Genomic DNA, 22,582 nt, shown 5'->3' with positions numbered 1-22,582 from the left:
CTGCTGTGATAGGCTAAAATAAATGCTGATAGTGATCTCCAGAGAGGGGAAGGAAGAGGTGAGGAGATGTAGAGGAGGAGCTGACAATGACTGCTTTGCTTACTGTTTGCTGTTTCCCTGGTGACCAAGTCATATCTGATGGTCATGATAAAGATAGCACCTCTACAGACGGTATCTACGTATCTACACTGAACAAAAATAGAAACACAACATATAAAGTGTTGGTCCAATGTGTCATAAGGTGAATGCACCAATTTGTAAGTCGCTCTGGATAAGAGCGTCTGCTAAATGACTTAAATGTAAATGTAAATGTATTTCTCTCAAATGTTGTGAACAAATTTGTTTCCATCACCTGAGAGTGAGAATTTCTCCTTTGCCAAGATAATCCATCTAGGGGGTGCTAAGGAGTATTTCTGTAATTTTGTGGGGGACAAAGTGGGTGGGCCTATGTCCTCCCAGGCCCACCTATAGCTCCCCCCCACCCAGCCATGTGAAATCCATAGATTAGGGCCTAATGAATTGATTTAAATCGACTGATTTCCTTATATGAATTGTAACTCAGTAAAATATTTTTAATTATTGCATGTTGCGTTTTGTATTTTTGTTCAGCATAACTAAGCATTCACATTCTCTCAAGATGCTGAAATAAATAAATAATATTTCTCCACTCCTATTTCAGAGTACATTTGTCCTAAATTTGGTGTATACTTTTATGGCTAGAAATGCTTAAGGCTATGTGAGACGTTATAGACCTACAGTCATTGTCAATATTTCAGTTTCCATTTAACCCATCTGAAAGTAGGCTGCTACAGTTCCCTTGAACTTCCCTATTTGAAGTCCCGTCTTGCGACTCTTGAATTTGTATAGCACCTCACAATCATCCTCTTTTACCACTTCACCAAATCTTTCCAAAACATATTAGCCTACTTTTCTGGACATTTCTTCTCTTTATTTTTAACTCTCCATTTCACAGCTTTTCTCGTATTGAATTAAACTCTGACATTGTCCTTTTTGCTTCCGTGGATTGACGTGAACTTTTTCTGCCTGTTCCCAAAAGCGATTGGCATGTAGGTTAACCTGGTTCGTGCACTTATTTTTTTACTTATTTTGTACATAATGTTGCCGCTACCGTCTCTTATGACCGAAAACAACTTCTAGACATCAGGACTGCGATTACTCACTACGGACTAGCAGAATCCTTTTTTTTCCTTTCACGACTCTTACGAGAAAAAAATCGAAGTATATACTGCTTCCTCGGGAACAGGCCCCAATCCCCATGATCTGCGTGAAGAGGAGGTGGAGAAAGAGGGGCCTTCTGAGAATTTGTAGGCATTTGAATAAACCCCCACTTCCCTCCATTCTGCTAGCAAACGTGCAATCCTTGGAGAATAAAATTGATGAGTTACGAGGAAGATTAAACTACGAACGGGACATTAAAAAACTGTAACATCTTATACTTCACAGAGTCATGGCTGAACGATGACAATATCAACATACAGCTGGCTGGTTACACGATGTACCGGCAGGATAGAACAGCGGCGTCTGGTAAGACAAGGGGAGGTGGACTATGTATTTTTGTAAATAACAGCTGGTGCACGATATCTAAGGAAGTCTCGAGCTATTGCTCGCCTGAGGTAGAGTATCTCATTAAAAGCTGTAGACCACACTACCTACCGAGAGAGTTTTCATCTGTATTCTTCGTAGCGGTTTACATGCCACCACAATCAGAGGCTGGCACTAAGACGGCATTGAATGAGCTGTATTCCGCCATAAGCAAACAGGAAAACGTTCACCCAGAGGCGGTGCTCCTAGTAGCCGGGGACTTTAATGCAGGGAAATATAAATCCGTTTTACAAAATTTAAATTAAATGTGCAACCAGAAGAAAAATAACTCTGGACCACCTATACTCCACACACAGAAACGCATACAAAACTCTCCCTCGTCCTCCATTTGGCAAATCTGACCATAATTCTATCCTCCTGATTCCTGCTTACAACTAAAAATTAAAGCAGGAAGCACCCATGACTAGATCAATAAAAAAGAGGTCAGATGAAGCAGATGCTAAGCTACAGGACTGTTTTGCTAGCACAGACTGGAATATGTTCCGGGATTCCTCAGATGGCATTGAGGAGGACGCCACATCAGTCATTGGCTTCACAGTGTCCGTACGTACATACCCCAACCAGAAGCCATGGATTACAGGCAGCATCCGCACTGAGCTAGAGCTGCCGCTTTCAAAGAGCGGGCCTCTAACGCGGAAGCTTATAAGAAATCCCGCTATGCCCTCCGGCGCACCAGGCCAAGCTTCAATATAGGACTAAGATTGAATCGTACTACACCGGCTCTGATGCTCATCAGATGTGGAAGGGCTTGCAAACCTTGGTGTCCACATCAACAACAAACTAGAATGGTCCAAACACACCAAGACAGTCGTGAAGAGGGCACGACAAATCCTATTTCCCCTCAGGAAACTAAAAAGATTTGGCATGGGTCCTGAGATCCTCAAAAGGTTCTACAGCTACAACATCGAGAGCATCCTGACTTGTTGCATCACTGCCTGGTACGGCAATTGCTCGGCCTCCGACCACAAGGCACTACAGAGGGTAGTTCGTACGGCCCAGTACATAACTAGGGCTAAGCTGCCTGCCATCCAGGACCTCTACACCAGGCGGTGTCAGAGGAAGGCCCTAAAAATTGTCAAAGACCCCAGCCACCCCAGTCATAGACTGTTCTCTCTACTACCACATGGCAAGCGTTACCAGAGTGCCAAGTCTAGGACAAAAAGGCTTCTCAACAGTTTTTACAGTTCCCACCCAACCCCTCTTTTTACACTGCTGCTACTAACACTGAAACATGCACGAGAGCACCAGCACCAGTCTTCACTGACATTTTCAACCTTCCCCTGCCCGTCTGTAAAATCAACATGTTTTAAGCAGACTACCATAGTGCCCGTGCCCAAGAACACTAAAATGAAACTAAAGTGAAATACTTACAAACAAGTCCCTAACCAACAATGCAGTTTAAAAAAATACAGATAAGAATAAGAGATAAAAGTAACAAGTAATTAAAGAGCAGCAGTAAAAAAAGCAGTAGCGAGACTATATTCAGGGGGGTACCAGTGCAGAGTCAATGTGGAGACTATATACAGGTGGGTACCAGTACAGAGTCAATGTGGAGACTATACAGGGGGTACCAGTACGAAGTCAATGTGGAGACTATATACAGGGGGGTACCAGTACATATTCAATATGGAGACTATATACAGGGGGTACCAGTACAGAGTCAATGTGGAGACTATATACAGAGGGGTACCAGTACGAAGTCAATGTGGAGACTATATACAGGGGGGTACCAGTACATATTCAATATGGAGACTATATACAGGGGGTACCAGTACAGACTCAATGTGGAGACTATATACAGGGGGGTATCGATACAGAGTCAATGTGGAGACTATATACAGGTGGGTACCGATACAGAGTCAATGTGGAGACTATATACAAGGGGGTACCAATACAGAGTCAATGTGGAGACTATATACAGAGGGGTACCAGTACAGAGTCAATGTGGAGACTATATACAGGGGGGTACCAGTACAGAGTCAATGTGGAGACTATATACAGGGGGGTACCGATACAGAGTCAACGTGCGAGGGCACCGGTTAGTTGAGATAGTATGTACATGTAGGTAGAGTTATTAAAATGACCATGCATAGAAGACAACAGAGAGTAGCAGTGGTGTAAAGAGGGGGGTGGGATAAAAATAGTCTGGGTAGCCATTTGACTAGATGTTCAGGAGTCTTATGACTTGGGAGTAGAAACTGTTTAGAAGCCTCTTAGGCCTAGACTTGACGCTCCGGTATCGCTTGCCGTGCGGCAGCAGAGACAACAGTCGATGACTAGGGTGGCTGGAGTCTTTGACAATTGTTAGGGCCTTCCGCTGACATCGCTTCGTATAGAGGTCCTGGATGGCAGGAAGCTTGATGTACTGGGCCGTACGCACTACCCTCTGTAGTGTCTTGCGGTCGGAGGCCGAGCAGTTGCCATACCAGGCAGTGATGCAACCAGTCAAGATGCTCTCGATGGTGCAGCTGCGTAACTTTGACCCCTGCCACATCTTTTCAGTCTCTTGAGGGAGAATAGGCTTTGTCGTGCCCTCTTCATGACTGTCCTGGTGTGTTTGGACCATGATGGTTTGTTGGTGATGTGGATACCAAGGAACTTGAAACTCTCAACCTGCTCCACTACAGCCCCGTCGATGAGAATGGGGGCGTGCTCGGTCCTCTTTTTCATGTAGTCCACAATCATCTCCTTTGTCTTGATCACGTTGAGGGAGAGATTGTTGTCCTGGCACTACATAGCCAGGTCTCTGACATCCTCCTTGTAGGCTGTCTTGTTGTTGTCGGTGATCAGGCCTACCACTGTTGTGTCATCTGTAAACTTAATGATGGTGTTGGAGTCGTGTTTGGCCATGTAGTCATGAGTGAACAGGAAGTCCCGAAGGGGACTGAGCACGCACACCTGCGGGGCCACCGTGTTGAGGATCAGCATAGCGGATGTGTTGTTACCTAACTTTACCACCTGGGGGCGGCCCGTCTGGATGTCCAGCATTCAGTTGCAGAGGGAGGTGTTTTGTCCCAGGGTCCATAGCTTAGTGATGAGCTTTGAGGGCACTATGGTGTTGAACACTGAGCTGTAGTCAATGAATAGCATTCTCACATAGGTGTTCCTTTTGTCCAGATGGGAAAGGGCAGTGTGGAGTGCAATAGAGATTGCATCATCTGTGGATCTGCAAATTGGGATTGGTCTAGGGTTACTATGACAATGGTGTTGATGGTGTTGATGTCAATCAATTAATCAAATTTATTTGTAAAGCCCTTTCTACATCAGCCAATGTCACAAAGTGCTGTACAGAAACCCAGCTTAAAATCCCAAACAGCAAGCAATGCAGATGTAGAAGCACGGTGGCTAGGAAAAACTCCCTAGAATGGGTGGAACCTAGGAAGAAAACTAGAGAGGAAAAAGGCTCTGAGGGGCGGCCAGTCCTCTTCTGGCTCATCTGGTTGGAGATTATATGAGTACGTGACCAAGATGTTCAAACATTCATAGATGTCCAGCAGAGTCAAATAATAATAATCACATTGGTTGTAGAGGGTGCAACAGGTCGGCACCCTATTAAGGGGGCTGAGTTACTGGCTTACTGATGCTCTTCCATGCCATCCCAAGGAGGGGCGCCACCCCGGACAGGAAGATCACGTCAGTGACTCAACCCACTCAAGTGACGCACCCCTCCTTGGGACGGCATGGAAGAGCACCAGTAAGTCAGTGACTCAGCCCCCTTAATAGGGTTAGAGGCAGAGAATCCCAGTGGAGAGAGGGGAACCGGCCAGGCAGAGACAGCAAGGGCGGTTCATCGCTCCAGAGCCTTTCCGTTCACCTTCACACTCCTGGGCCAGACTACACTCAATCATAGGACCTACTGAAGACATGAGTCTCAAATAAAGACTTAAAGGTCAAGACTGAGTCTGCATCTCTCTCATGGATAGACAGACCATTCCATAAAAATGGAGCTCTATAGGAGAAAGCCCTGCCTACAGCTGTTTGCTTAGAAATTCTACAATAAGGAGGCCTGCATCTTGTGACCGTAGCGTACGTGTAGGTATGTACGGCAGGACCAAATCGTAAAGAATGGTAGGAGCAAGCCCATGTAAGGCTTTGTAGGTTAGCAGTAAAATCTTGAAATCAGCCCTAGCCTTAACAGGAAGTCAGTGTAGAGAGGCTAGCACTGGAGTAATATGATAAAAAATGTTGGTTCTAGTCAAGATTCTAGTATATGTGTTTAACACTAACTGACGTTTATTTAGTGCTTTATCCGGGTAGCCAGAAAGTAAAGCATTGCATGGATTAATTTTCTGCATAATTTTGGACAGAAAGTTTCAGATTTTTGCAATGTTACGTAGATGGGAAAAAGGCTGTCCTTGAAACAGTCTTGGTATGTTTGTCAAAAGAGAGAGTAATGCCAAAGTCCTTCACAGTTTTATTTGAGACAACAGTACAGTACAACCATCAAGATTAATTGTCAGATCCAACAGAAGATCTCTTTGTGTCTTGGGACCTAGAACTAGCATATCTGTTTTGTCCGAGTTTAAAAGTAAAACATTTGCCACCGTCCACTTCCTTATGTCTGAAACACAGGCTTCGAGGGAGGGCAATTTTGGGGGCTTCTCCGTGTTTCTTCGCAATGTACAGCTGTGTACCGTCCACATAGCAGTGAAAGTTAACATTATGTTTCCGAATGACATCATCAAGAGGTAAAATAATAGTGAAATTTAATAGCGGTCCTAAAACGGAACCTTGAGGAACACCGAAATTTACAGTTGATTTGTCAGAGGACAAACCATTCACAGAGGCAAACTGATATCTTTCCGACAGATAAGACCTAAACCAGGAAAGAACTTGTCCGTGTAGACCAATTTGGGTTTCCAATCTCTCCAAAAAAAAGGGGGTTATCGATGGTATTAAAAGCAGCACTGAGGTCTAGGAGGACAGGGACAGATGTAGAGCCTCGGTCTGACGCCATTAAAAGGTCCTTTACCACTTTCACAAGTGCATTCTCAGTGCTATGATGGGGTCTAAAACCAGACTAGTTTTTTATATTTTCTGGGTCAAGGTTTGGCTTTTTCAAAAAATGTTGAGGGGAAAGATTTGAGGCATTTTTATTTTTACAAGGTTTGCCACTTTGCAAGTGAGTTTGGTACACATCCAGTGGATAGAGAGGCGTTTATTATGTTCAACATAGGAGGTCAAGCACAGGAAGCAGCTCTTTCAGTAGTTTAGTTGGAATAGGGTCCAGTATGCAGCTTGAAGGTTTAGAGGCCATGATTATTTTCATCATTGTGTCAAGAGATATAGTACTAAAACACTTGAGTGTTTCCTTTGATCTTAGGTCCTGGCAGTTTTGTGCAGACTCAGGACAACTGAGCTTTGGACAAATACACAGATTTAAAGAGGAGTCTGTCATTTTCTTTCTAATGAATTTCATGAATTTATCACTGCTGAAGTGAAAGCCTTCGTCTCTTGGGGAATGCTGCTTTTTAGTTAGCTTTGCAACAGTATCAAAAATACATTCTTATTCTCTTCGATTAAGTTGGAAAAATGGGATGATTGAGTAGCAGTGAGGGCTCTTTGATACTGCACGGTACTGTCTTTCCAAGCTAATCGGAAGACTTCCGGTTTGGTGTAACTCCATTTCCGTTCCAACTTTCTGGAAGCTTGCTTCAGGGCTCTGGTATTTTCTGTATACCAGGGAGCTAGTTTCTTATGATAAATGTTTTTTGTTTTTAGGGGTGTGACTGCATCTAGAGTATTACGCAAGGTTACATTTATTTCCTCAGTTAGGTGGTTAACTGTTTTTTGTACTCTGACGTCCTTGGGCAGGTGGAGGGAGTCTGGAAGGGCATCTAGGAATCTTTGGGGTGTCTGAGAAATTATAGCACAGCTTTTGATGATCCTTGGATGGGGTCTGAGCAGATTATTTGTTGTGATTGCAAACGTAATAAAATGGTGGTCCGATAGTCCAGGATTATGGGGAAAAACATTAAGATCCACAATATTTATTCCATGGGACAAAACTAGGTCCAGAGTATGACTGTGGCCGTGAGTAGGTCCGGAGACATGTTAGACAAAATCCACTCCTTTTGGAGTGGGTCTGTGGACTTTTCCATGTGAAAATTAGTCATCCAAAATTATAATATTATCTGCCATGATCATAAGGTCCGATAGGAATTCAGAGAACTCAGTAAGGAATCTCAGTAAGGAATGCTGTATATGGCTCAGGTTCCCGCTTCTTGAAAGCAGCAGCTCACCCTTTAGCTCACAGTGCGGATATTGCCTGCAATCTTTGGCTTCTGGTTGTGGTATGTACGTACAGTCAATGTGGAGACGACTTCATCGGTGGACTAATTGATGAAGCCAGTGACTGATGTGATGTACCCCTCAATGCCATCGGAAGAATCCCCGGAACACATTCCAGTCTGTGCAAGCAAAACAGTCCTGTAGCTTAGCATCGTCCTCATCTGACCACTTTTGAATTGAGCGAGTCACTGGTGCTTCCAGCTTTAGTTTTTGCTGCTAAACAGGATAGATAGAATTATGGTCAGATTTACTAAATGGAGGGTGAGGCAGAGCTTTGTACGCATCTCTGTGTGTGGAGTAAAGGTGGTTTAGAGTTTTTTTCCCCCTCTGGTTGCACATTTAACATGCTTGTTATGCAGGTGAATGAGGACCCAAAAGCGACTTGGCGAAAACAGAGTTTTTAATCCAGTAAAGTTACTTTACAAACAAAAGGCATAATACTACTCGTAATGACGAGAACAGACTGGAGACTTGATCAAGAACTGCAGGTTGCCTCGGGAAGGCACTTGAACGTAGCAGACTCAGACACCTGCTCACCACGCAGCATCTGAGGGAAACACGACACGACAGGGCAATACATAGACACAGCACGGTGAATAATAGACAAGGATCCGACAGGGCAGGAACGGAAAACAAGGAGAGAAATAGGGACTCTAATCAGGGAAAAGGATCGGGAACAGGTGTGGGAAGACTAAATGATTGATTAGGGGAATAGGAACAGCTGGGAGCAGGAACGGAACGATAGAGAGAAGAGAGAGCGAGAGAGTGAGAGAGGGAGGGGAGAGAGAGGGATAGAAAGAGGGAAAGAACCTAATAAGACCAGCAGAGGGAAACGAATAGAAGGGGAAGCACAGGGACAAGACATGATAATCAATGACAAAACATGACAGTACCCCCCCACTCACCGAGCGCCTCCTGGCGCACTCGAGGAGGAATCCTGGCGGCAACGGAGGAAATCATCAATAAGTGAACGGTCCAGCACGTCCCGAGACGGAACCCAACTCCTCTCCTCAGGACCGTAACCCTCCCAATCCACTAAGTATTGGTGACCCCGTCCCCGAGATGTCCATGATCTTACGTACCTTGTAAATAGGTGCGCTCTCAACAAGGACGGGAGGGGGGGAGGGAAGACGAACGGGGGTGCGAAGAAAGGGCTTGACACAGGAGACATGGAAGACAGGATGGACGCGACGAAGATGTCGCGGAAGAAGCAGTCGCACAGCGACAGGATTGACGACCTGGGAGACACGGAACGGACCAATGAACCGCGGAGTCAACTTACGAGAAGCTGTCGTAAGAGGAAGGTTGCGAGTGGAAAGCCACACTCTCTGGCCGCAACAATACCTTGGACTCTTAATCCTGCGTTTATTGGCGGCTCTCACAGTCTGTGCCCTGTAACGGCAAAGTGCAGACCTCACCCTCCTCCAGGTGCGCTCACAACGTTGGACAAACGCTTGAGCGGAGGGAACGCTGGACTCGGCAAGCTGGGATGAGAACAGAGGAGGCTGGTAACCCAGACTACTCTGAAACGGAGATAACCCGGTAGCAGACGAAGGAAGCGAGTTGTGAGCGTATTCTGCCCAGGGGAGCTGTTCTGCCCAAGACGCAGGGTTTCTGAAAGAAAGGCTGCGTAGTAGTATGCGACCAATCGTCTGATTGGCCCTCTCTGCTTGACCGTTAGACTGGGGATGAAACCCGGAAGAGAGACTGACGGACGCACCAATCAAACGACAGAACTCCCTCCAAAACTGTGACGTGAATTGCGGGCCTCTGTCTGAAACGGCGTCTAACGGGAGGCCATGAATTCTGAACACATTCTCGATAATGATTTGTGCCGTCTCCTTAGCGGAAGGAAGTTTAGCGAGGGGAATGAAATGTGCCGCCTTAGAGAACCTATCGACAACCGTAAGAATCACAGTCTTCCCCGCAGACAAAGGCAGACCGGTAATGAAGTCTAGGGCGATGTGAGACCATGGTCGAGAAGGAATGGGGAGCGGTCTGAGACGACCGGCAGGAGGAGAGTTACCCGACTTAGTCTGCGCGCAGTCCGAACAAGCAGCCACGAAACGGCGCGTGTCACGCTCCTGAGTCGGCCACCAAAAGCGCTGGCGAATAGACGCAAGAGTGCCTCGAACACCGGGATGACCAGCTAACTTGGCAGAGTGAGCCCACTGAAGAACAGCCAGACGAGTGGAAACAGGAACGAAAAGGAGGTTACTAGGACAAGCGCGCGGCGACGCAGTGTGCGTGAGTGCTTGCTTAACCTGTCTTTCAATTCCCCAGACTGTCAACCCGACAACACGCCCATAAGGAAGAATCCCCTCGGGATCAGTAGAAGCCACAGAAGAACTAAACAGACGGGATAAGGCATCAGGCTTGGTGTTTTTGCTACCCGGACGGTAAGAAATCACAAACTCGAAACGAGCGAAAAACAACGCCCAACGAGCTTGACGGGCATTAAGTCGTTTGGCAGAACGGATGTACTCAAGGTTCTTATGGTCTGTCCAAACGACAAAGGAACGGTCGCCCCCTCCAACCACTGTCGCCATTCGCCTAGGGCTAAGCGGATGGCGAGCAGTTCACGGTTACCCACATCATAGTTGCGCTCAGATGGCGACAGGCGATGAGAAAAATAAGCGCAAGGATGAACCTTATCGTCAGACTGGAAGCGCTGGGATAGAATGGCTCCCACGCCTACCTCTGAAGCGTCAACCTCGACAATGAATTGTCTAGTGACGTCAGGAGTAACGAGGATAGGAGCGGACGTAAAACGTTCTTTTAGAAGATCAAAAGCTCCCTGGGCGGAACCGGACCACTTAAAACACGTCTTGACAGAAGTAAGAGCTGTGAGAGGGGCAGCAACTTGACCGAAATTACGAATGAAACGCCGATAGAAATTAGCGAAACCTAAAAAGCGCTGCAACTCGACACGTGACCTTGGAACGGGCCAATCACTGACAGCTTGGACCTTAGCGGAATCCATCTGAATGCCTTCAGCGGAAATAACGGAACCGAGAAAAGTAACGGAGGAGACATGAAAAGAGCACTTCTCAGCCTTTACGTAGAGACAATTCTCTAAAAGGCGCTGTAGAACACGTCGAACGTGCTGAACATGAATCTCGAGTGACGGTGAAAAAATCAGGATATCGTCAAGATAGACAAAAACAAAGATGTTCAGCATGTCTCTCAGAACATCATTAACTAATGCCTGAAAAACAGCTGGCGCATTGGCGAGACCAAACGGCAGAACCCGGTACTCAAAATGCCCTAACGGAGTGTTAAACGCCGTTTTCCACTCGTCCCCCTCTCTGATGCGCACGAGATGGTAAGCGTTACGAAGGTCCAACTTAGTAAAGCACCTGGCTCCCTGCAGAATCTCGAAGGCTGATGACATAAGGGGAAGCGGATAACGATTCTTAACCGTTATGTCATTCAGCCCTCGATAATCCACGCAGGGGCGCAGAGTACCGTCCTTCTTCTTAACAAAAAAGAACCCCGCCCCGGCCGGAGAGGAAGAAGGCACTATGGTACCGGCGTCAAGAGACACAGATAAATAATCCTCGAGAGCCTTACGTTCGGGAGCCGACAGAGAGTATAGTCTACCCCGAGGAGGAGTGGTCCCCGGAAGGAGATCAATACTACAATCATACGACCGGTGAGGAGGAAGGGAGTTGGCTCGGGACCGACTGAAGACCGTGCGCAGATCATGATATTCCTCCGGCACTCCTGTCAAATCGCCAGGTTCCTCCTGAGAAGTGGGGACAGAAGAAATGGGAGGGATGGCAGACATTAAACACTTCACATGACAAGAGACGTTCCAGGATAGGATAGAATTACTAGACCAATTAATAGAAGGATTATGACATACTAGCCAGGGATGACCCAAAACAACAGGTGTAAAAGGTGAACGAAAAATCAAAAAAGAAATAGTCTCACTGTGGTTACCAGATACTGTGAGAGTTAAAGGTAGTGTCTCAAATCTGATACTGGGAAGATGACTACCATCTAAGGCAAACATGGGCGTAGGCTTGTCTAACTGTCTGAAAGGAATGTCATGTTTCCGAGCCCATGCTTCGTCCATGAAACAACCCTCAGCCCCAGAGTCAATCAAGGCACTGCATGTAGCACCCGAACCGGTCCAGCGTAGATGGACCGACATAGTAGTACAGGATCTAGATGAAGAGACCTGAGTAGTAGCGCTCACCAGTAGCCCTCCGCTTACTGATGAGCTCTGGCCTTTACTGGACATGAATTGACAAAATGTCCATCAAATCCGCAATAGAGGCACAGGCGGTTGGTGATCCTCCGTTCCCTCTCCTTGGTCGAGATGCGAATACCTCCCAGCTGCATGGGCTCAGTCTCTGAGCCAGAGGAGGAGATGGTTGCGATGCGGAGCAGGGAAACACCGTTGACGCGAGCTCTCTTCCACGAGCTTGGTGACGAAGATCTACCCGTCGTTCTATGCGGATGGCGAGAGCAATCAAAGAATCCACACTGGAAGGAACCTCCCGAGAGAGAATCTCATCCTTGACCACTGCGTGGAGTCCCTCCAGAAAACGAGCGAGCAGCGCCGGCTCGTTCCAGTCACTAGAGGCAGCAAGAGTGCGAAACTCTATAGAGTAATCCGTTATGGATCGATCACCTTGGCATAGGGAAGCCAGGGCCCTAGAAGCCTCCTACCAAAAACTGAACGGTCAAAAACCCGAATCATCTCCTCTTTAAAGTTCTGGTAATTGTTAGAACAATCAGCCCTTGCCTCCCAGATAGCTGTGCCCCACTCTCGAGCCCGGCCAGTAAGGAGTGAAATGACGTAAGCAACCCGAGCTCTCTCGCTAGAGTATGTGTTGGGTTGGAGAGAGAACACAATATCACACTGGGTGAGAAAGGAGCGGCACTCCGTGGGCTGCCCGGAGTAGCAAGGTGGGTTATTAACCCTAGGTTCCGGAGGCTCGGCAGGCCAGGAAGTAACAGGTGGCACGAGACGAAGACTCTGGAACTGTCCAGAGAGGTCGGAAACCTGAGCGGCCAGGTTCTCCACGGCATGGCGAGCAGCAGACAATTCCTGCTCGTGTCTGCCGAGCATGGCTCCTTGGATCTCGACGGCAGTGTTACGAGCATCTGTAGTCGCTGGGTCCATTCCTTGGTCGGATCCTTCTGTTATGCAGGTGAATGAGGACCCAAAAGCGACTTGGCGAAAACAGAGTTTTTAATCCAGTAAAGTTACTTTACAAACAAAAGGCATAATACTACTCGTAATGACGAGAACAGACTGGAGACTTGATCAAGAACTGCAGGTTGCCTCGGGAAGGCACTTGAACGTAGCAGACTCAGACACCTGCTCACCACGCAGCATCTGAGGGAAACACGACACGACAGGGCAATACATAGACACAGCACGGTGAATAATAGACAAGGATCCGACAGGGCAGGAACGGAAAACAAGGAGAGAAATAGGGACTCTAATCAGGGAAAAGGATCGGGAACAGGTGTGGGAAGACTAAATGATTGATTAGGGGAATAGGAACAGCTGGGAGCAGGAACGGAACGATAGAGAGAAGAGAGAGCGAGAGAGTGAGAGAGGGAGGGGGGAGAGAGAGGGATAGAAAGAAGGAAAGAACCTAATAAGACCAGCAGAGAGGGAAACGAATAGAAGGGGAAGCACAGGGACAAGACATGATAATCAATGACAAAACATGACAATGCTGGTAGAAATGAGGTCAAATGGATTTAAGTTTCCCTGCATTAAAGTCCCCGGCCACTAGGGGTGCCTCCTCTGGATGAGAGTTTTCCTGTTTGCTTATACAGCTCATTGAGAGCGGTCTTAGTGCCAGCATCGATTTGTGGTGGTAAATAGACAGCTACGTCATTCAGCCACGACTTGGTGAAACATATATTACAGTTTTTAATGTCCCGTTGGTAGGATATACGTGCTCGTAGTTGGTCTATTTTATTATCCAATGATTGTACGTTGGCTAATAGGACTGATGGTAAAGGCAAATTACCCACTCGCCGTCGGATCCTTACAAGGCACCCAGACCTACATCCCCATTATCCCCGTCTCTTTCTCCTGCGAATGACGGGAAGGAGGGCCTTGTCGGGCATCTGAAGTTAAATCCTTCACATCCGACTCGTAAATGAAAAAATCTTCGTCCAGTACGAGGTGAGTAATCGCTGTCCTGATATCTAGAAGCTCTTTTTGGTCATACGAGATGGTGGCAGAAACATTATGTACAAAATAAGTCACAAATAACGTGAAAAACACACAATAACACAATTGGTTAGGGGACATAGAAGGTCATCCATCTCCTCTGGCGCCATTATTATTCTATTTTTAAAATCTTCTCTATACCACCTCTACCTTGTCACAACATAACTGATAGGCTCAAATGCATTAAGAAAGGAAATAAATTCCACAAATTAACTTTTAACACCTGTTAATTGAAATGCATTCCAGGTGACTACCTAATGAAGCTGGTTGAGAGAATGCCAAGAGTGTGCAAAGGGTGGCTACTTTGAAGAATCTAAAATTTAAAATATATTTAGATTTGTTTGACACTTTTTTGATGTCTTCACTATTATTCTACATTGTAGAAAATAGTACAAATAAAGAATGAGTAGGTGTGTCAGAACTTTTGACTGGTACTGTACATTTGCCAAATTTAAAAAGAAATTGTGTTGTTTAGAAGGAGTGCAAGGGCAAATTGCATATTTTCATTAGGGAATGCATACTCTGAAGTGTGCATGTGCAATAACTAGATGCACACTTCACAGAGTATGCATTCCCTAATGAAAATATGAAAATAATTGCTAGAATGAGCAAATAGGATCTCACTAGCTCGACCACTATGATTAATTTGCTCCCATTGAAAACGACAGGCTCTGGTCTATATTGAGTTAGTTATAAATATTTTTGGCCCTAAAGCTTAAGTTTAAGCACAAGCACTAATGCCAGACAGCCTAAAATAATGAAAGAAAAACCTCAATCTGGCTTATAGATATAAATTGCACAAGAATGATACATTTATGGATTTTTAAGGTATTGTTTTCTCTGTATTCAACTCTCCCGTCACCTACCCGTCCTTCATCCACACAATATTTAATGACCCTAAAGCCACCCACCCCACGGGTAACATACGTGTTCTGCTGTGATAGGCTAAAAACAAATGCTGATAGTCATCACCAGAGAAAAGGAGGGGAGGAAGGAAGGAAGGAAGGAAGAGATGACTGCTTTGCTTACTGTTGTTTGCTGTTTCCCTGGTGATCAAACCATGTCTGATGATGTCATGGGCTGCGAGGGTGTGTGAGAGTGACACTGATATCGTGGACACTGTCTTTGGCTGGGTCATAATATAAACTTCGTACACTCCACCCAGACCCCTCCCTCTTCAATTACAGTCTTATCCACATACACTTTCAGTTTTCCCACCTTTTAAAAATCCTAATAATACCTCATTACAGCTGTACAGGACCCGCGCCTCCATCCCACCTCTACTAATGTCTTCCCAGGCTCCCCACTGCACTGCCCTCCCACTGTGAGGCGGGAGCGTTGAGGTCAGTATAATGATGACATCACAGAGAGAACCAGGAAAACCGACACAATCTTCAAAACGTTGCCACCATTCCGCAGTCAGAGAAAGAGTCAGGACATGTATATAGCTGTATACAGCCCCACTATTGTTATTTTACTGCTGCTGTTTAATTATTTGTTACTTTTATTTCTTATTTTTTACTTAACACGTATTTTTCTTAAAACTGCATTGTTGGTTAAGGGTTTGTAAGTCAGCATTTCATGGTAAGGTCTACACCTGTTGTATTCGGTGAATGTGACAAATCAAATTGATTTTGATTTGATTTGACATGATTGGAGTGTTTCTCAATCAGACAGAAAACTGAAACATCTCATATATCCTTTCCGTCACCTCACCTCACTTCACCAGTTAGTTCACACCTACTGTTACTTTCTACCGCAGCTAGAGGGAATAGGTCACATCGCTATATGCCTCACTTTGTTTCTATGGTAAACACGTCAAAACATATTCATGTTCAAGAAAGTGTGTGTACTTTGGCGGAAAAATAGACCTCTTCGTCTACTACTAGGGCATAGCATCATATGCTATTCAGAGGTTTAATGGTTTCACAGTGGATCACACTGTGTCCTTTACTGCTATTATATTAATGGATTATTAGCAGATGTGGTTGACGCCACTGTTTGGCACACAGCTCTGGGACACATACACCTCCTTTCAGGGGAGGCTGCTGAGGGGAGGACGGCTCAAAATAATATCTAGAACGGAGCAAATGGAATGGTATCAAACCATGTGATACCACTCTACTTATTCCACTCCAGTCATTACCACAAGCCCATCCTCCACAATTAAGGTGCCAGCAACCTCCTGTGCCTCCCTTTCTACATTGTACCTCATCTCACCTTCTATATTCCCTCCTCTTTTCTAGAACCTCTGAGAACACTGTGAACCTTTAATTTAGATTGGCTGGAGAATAGGGGCAGTATGAAAATGTCCATTCTTTTTGAACTGAGAGCTGATCCAGTTGGTGTGTGTCTCCAGCCAGGTCAGAGTTGATATGAGGTTAGCTGATATTGTTTCGCTGGTCAGAGGTGGTAAGACTGTATTCCCCACACTGTGTTACTGTGTGTATACATGCCATCTCTAAGAAATGGAAAGAAAGAATGAGAGGTGGTCCCTCTCTCTGACCTCCCCCTGCTGTGATCAGTCCTTTTTAGGAAATGTTCTCTGATTCCAGACACTGTACCCTATCTGACAATGTAGAGAGAGTTATCTCACTCTTATACATCTCCATTCACTCTCCCTATCTGACACCATGTAGAGAGCTATCACTCTTATACAACTCCATCTGACACCTCTCCATCTCCATCCCTATCTGACACCATGTAGAGAGAGTTATCACTCTTATACATCTCCGTTCACTCTCCCTATCTGACACCATGTAGAGAGCTATCACTCTTATACATCTCCATTCACTCTCCTATCTGACACCAGAGCTATCATCTTATACATCTCCATTCACTCTCTCTATCTGACACCATGTAGAGAGAGCTATCACTCTTATACATCTCCATTCACTCTCCTATCTGACACCATCTGACACCATCTCCATTCACTCTCCCTATCTGACACCATGTAGAGAGCTATCACTCTTATACATCTCCATTCACTCTCCCTATCTGACACCATGTAGAGAGAGTTATCACTCTTATACATCTCCATTCACTCTCCCTATCTGACACCATGTAGAGAGAGCTATCACTCTTATACATCTCCGTTCACTCTCCCTATCTGACACCATGTAGAGAGCTATCACTCTTATACATCTCTATTCACTCCCTATCTGACACCATGTAGAGAGAGCTATCACTCTTATACATCTCTATTCACTCTCCCTATCTGACACCATGTAGAGAGAGCTATCACTCTTATACATCTCCATTCACTCTCCCTATCTGACACCATGTAGAGAGCTATCACTCTTATACATCTCCATTCACTCTCCCTATCTGACACCATGTAGAGAGAGTTATCACTCTTATACATCTCCATTCACTCTCCCTATCTGACACCATGTAGAGAGAGTTATCACTCTTATACATCTCTATTCACTCTCCCTATCTGACACCATGTAGAGAGAGTTATCACTCTTATACATCTCCATTCACTCTCCCTATCTGACACCATGTAGAGAGCTATCACTCTTATACATCTCCATTCACTCTCCCTATCTGACACCATGTAGAGAGCTATCACTCTTATACATCTCCATTCTATCTCATGTAGAGAGCTATCACTCTATCTGACACCATCTGACACCATGTAGAGAGCTATCACTCTTATACATCTCCATTCACTCTCCCTATCTGACACCATGTAGAGAGCTATCACTCTTATACATCTCCATTCACTCTCCCTATCTGACACCATGTAGAGAGCTATCACTCTTATACATCTCCATTCACTCCCTATCTGACACCATGTAGAGAGCTATCACTCTTATACATCTCCGTTCATTCTCCCTATCTGACACCATGTGGAGAGCTATATCACTCTTATACATCTCCATCTCCATTCACTCTCCCTATCTGACACCATGTAGAGAGAGTTATCACTCTTATACATCTCCATTCACTCTCCCTATACATGTAGAGAGAGTTATCTCTTATACATCTCCATTCACTCTCCCTATCTGACACCATGTAGAGAGTTATCACTCTTATACATCTCCATTCACTCTCCCTATCTGACACCATGTAGAGAGCTATCACTCTTATACAGTTCACTCTCCCTATCTGACACCATGTAGAGAGCTATCACTCTTATACATCTCTATTCACTCCCTATCTGACACCATGTAGAGAGAGCTATCACTCTTATACATCTCTATTCACTCTCCCTATCTGACACCATGTAGAGAGCTATCACTCTTATACATCTCCATTCACTCTCCCTATCTGACACCACTATCACTCTTATACATCTCCATTCACTCTCCCTATCTGACACCATGTAGAGAGAGTTATCACTCTTATACATCTCCATTCACTCTCCCTATCTGACACCATGTAGAGAGAGTTATCACTCTTATACATCTCCATTCACTCTCCCTATCTGACACCATGTAGAGAGCTATCACTCTTATACATCTCCATTCACTCTCCCTATCTGACACCATGTAGAGAGCTATCACTCTTATACATCTCCATTCACTCTCCCTATCTGACACCATGTAGAGAGCTATCACTCTTATACATCTCTATTCACTCCCTATCTGACACCATGTAGAGAGCTATCACTCTTATACATCTCCATTCACTCTCCCTATCTGACACCATGTAGAGAGCTATCACTCTTATACATCTCCATTCACTCTCCCTATCTGACACCATGTAGAGAGCTATCACTCTTATACATCTCCATTCACTCCCTATCTGACACCATGTAGAGAGCTATCACTCTTATATCTCCGTTCATTCTCCCTATCTGACACCTCCACTCTTTACATCTCTATATTCCTCTCCCCATCTGACACCATGTAGAGAGAGCTATCACTCTTATACATCTCCATTCACTCTCCCTATCTGACACCATGTAGAGAGAGTTATCACTCTTATACATCTCCATTCACTCTCCCTATCTGACACCATGTAGAGAGAGTTATCACTCTTATACATCTCCATTCACTCTCCCTATCTGACACCATGTGTTCCCTCTCTTCACCATCTCTTCCATCCCTCTTTCTTTCTCTCCCGGTCTTATCCTTTCAACCGATCGCTGCCTGCACCCGCATGCCCGACTAGCATCACCACCCTGGATGGTTCCGAACTTGAATATGTGGACATCTATAAGTACCTAGGTGTCTGGCTAGACTGCAAACTCTCCTTCCAGACCCACATCAAACATCTCCAATCGAAAATCAAATCAAGAGTCGGCTTTCTATTCCGCAACAAAGCCTCCTTCACTCACGCTGCCAAGCTTACCCTAGTAAAACTGACTCCTACCGATCCTCGCCTTCGGCGATGTCATCTACAAAATGGCTTCCAACACTCTACTCAGCAAACTGGATGCAGTCTATCACAGTGCCATCCGTTTTGTCACCTTATACCACACACCACTGCGACTTGTATGCTCTAGTCGGCTGGCCCTCACTACATATTCGTCGCCAGACCCACTGGCTCCAGGTCATCTACAAGTCCATGCTAGGTAAAGCTCCGCCTTATCTCAGTTCACTGGTCACGATGGCAACACCCATCCGTAGCACGCGCTCCAGCAGGTGTATCTCACTGATCATCCCTAAAGCCAACACATCATTTGGCCGCCTTTCGTTCCAGTACTCTGCTGCCTGTGACTGGAACGAATTGCAAAAATCGCTGAAGTTGGAGACTTTTATCTCCCTCACCAACTTCAAACATCAGCTATCCGAGCAGCTAACCGATCGCTGCAGCTGTACATAGTCTATAGGAAAATAGCCCACCCATTTTCACCTACCTCATTCCCATACTGTCTTTTATACTGTTTTTATTTATTTATTTTTCTGCTCTTTTGCACACCAATATCTCTACCTGTACATGACCATCTGATCATTTATCACTCCAGTGTTAATCTGCAAAATTGTATTATTCGCCTACCTCCTCATGCCTTTTGCACACATTGTATATAGACTGCCCATTTTTTTTTTCTACTGTGTTATTGACTTGTTAATTGTTTATTCCATGTGTAACTGTGTTGTCTGTTCACACTGCTATGCTTTATCTTGGCCAGGTCGCAGTTGCAAATGAGAACTTGTTCTCAACTAGCCTACCTGGTTAAATAAAGGTGAAATAAAATAAAAAATAAATCCCACCTAACGTTTCCTGTTCCCAACCTCCTTTTCTCTGTCCCTGGCCTTTCTTCCTAACATCATGCTGAACAGCTTAGTCGGCACTCAAGCTGAACACAGTATAAACAAATCCTTGGCAGGAGAGGGAAGGGTAATACTCCTCCACTGAATCCCTCCCCTCACTCCTGTTGTCCCTCTTCCTCTCTCCCTGCCTCACTGTCAGTTAGAAAATGATCTGTGTGCTGGCAGTCAGGGTTAGTGTGCCCTGTCAGAAAGACTTAGTATCAGCAGTTAAAGAATCCAGCCAGCCGATACCTCTCCCTCCCTCCCACCATACTCTTCTGATTTTCATTTTTTTGTAATAGTCTTTCCCTATCACATACCTATATCTCCAGGAGTGTGGAGAAAGGGCCCCGCCAAAGATCCTAGAGTTCTCCTGTAATGACCAACCGGCTGCAGCAGGGTTAAATGGCAAAGAGAGTTGGATTTCATTTAAACTAGGCCTTATCCAATCAAATTATTTTAGTCACATGCGCCGAATAGACCTTACAGTGAAATGCTTACTTACGAGCCCCTTAAGTGCAGTTTCAAAAAATATGGATAAGAGAAATGTTACTATGCTGCATATTAGTTCTGCACTTTCTCATCCGAGAAAATATTGAGAGTAGCCTACAGCAACGGTCCTAACCTCAATGTATAAACCGGTATATAAATAAACCACAAAATCCTGGTCTAACTATACTGATAAATATAAAACGCGACATGCAACAATTTCAAAGATTTTACTGAGTTAAGAGTTCATAAGGAAATCTTATCAATTGAAATATCATTAGGCCCTAATCTATGGCTATATGTCTGGGCAGAGGCCCAGCCAATCAGAATGAGTTTTTCCCCACAAAAGGGCATTATTAGACAGAAATTCTGTCCAGGTGGCTTGTTGCAGACGATCCCACAGGTAAAACCAGATGAGGTCCTGGGCTGGCATGGTTACGTGGTCTGACTGCCAAATTCTTTAAAAATAGCATTGGAGGCAGCTTGTGGTATAGAAATGATTCAATTCTGGCAACAGAGCTGCTGGACATTCCATCAGTCAGCATGACAGTTGCACACTCCCTCAAAAACTTGACATGTCATTGTGTTGTGATAAAACTGCACATTTTAAAGTTGTCATGTCTCCAGCATAAGGTGCACCTGTGTAATGATCATTGTTTAATCAGCTTCTTTATATGCCACACCTGTCAGGTGGATGGATTATCTTGGAATGCTAACAGTGCTGTAAACATGTGCACAAAATGAGAAATAAGCTTTGAAAACGTAAAATTTCTGGAAGCCTTTATTTCAGCTCATTAAACATTGGACAAGATCAAATCAAATCAAATCAAATTTTATTTGTCACATACACATGGTTAGCAGATGTTAATGCGAGTGTAGCGAAATGCTTGTGCTTCTAGTTCCGACAATGCAGTGATAACCAACAAGTAATCTAACTAACAATTCCAAAACTACTGTCTTATACACAGTGTAAGGGGATAAGGAACATGTACATAAGGATATATGAATGAGTGATGGTACAGAGCAGCATACAGTAGATGGTATCGAGTACAGTATATACATATGAGATGAGTGTGTAGACAAAGTAAACAAAGTGGCATAGTTAAAGTGGCTAGTGATACATGTGTTACATAAGGATGCAGTCGATGATGTAGAGTACAGTATATACATATGCATATGAGATGAATAATGTAGGGTAAGTAACATTATATAAGGTAGCATTGTTTAAAGTGGCTAGTGATATATTTACATCATTTCCCATCAATTCCCATTATTAAAATGGCTGGAGTTGGGTCAGTGTCAATGACAGTGTGTTGGCAGCAGCCACTCAGTGTTAGTGGTGGCTGTTTAACAGTCTGATGGCCTTGAGATAGAAGCTGTTTTTCAGTCTCTCGGTCCCAGCTTTGATGCACCTGTACTGACCTCGCCTTCTGGATGATAGCGGGGTGAACAGGCAGTGGTTCGGGTGGTTGATGTCCTTGATGATCTTTATGGCCTTCCTGTAACAACGGGTGGTGTAGGTGTCCTGGAGGGCAGGTAGTTTGCCCCGGTGATGCGTTGTGCAGTCCTCACTACCCTCTGGAGAGCCTTACGGTTGAGGGCGGAGCAGTTGCCGTACCAGGCGGTGATACAGCCCGCCAGGATGCTCTCGATTGTGCATCTGTAGAAGTTTGTGAGTGCTTTTGGTGACAAGCCGAATTTCTTCAGCCTCCTGAGGTTGAATAGGCGCTGCTGCGCCTTCTTCACGACGCTGTCAGTGTGAGTGGAC

The sequence above is a fragment of the Oncorhynchus gorbuscha genome, linkage group LG02, assembly GCF_021184085.1.
Source record: "Oncorhynchus gorbuscha isolate QuinsamMale2020 ecotype Even-year linkage group LG02, OgorEven_v1.0, whole genome shotgun sequence".
Lineage (NCBI taxonomy): Eukaryota > Metazoa > Chordata > Actinopteri > Salmoniformes > Salmonidae > Oncorhynchus > Oncorhynchus gorbuscha.
This window is presented reverse-complemented; position numbering follows the sequence as displayed.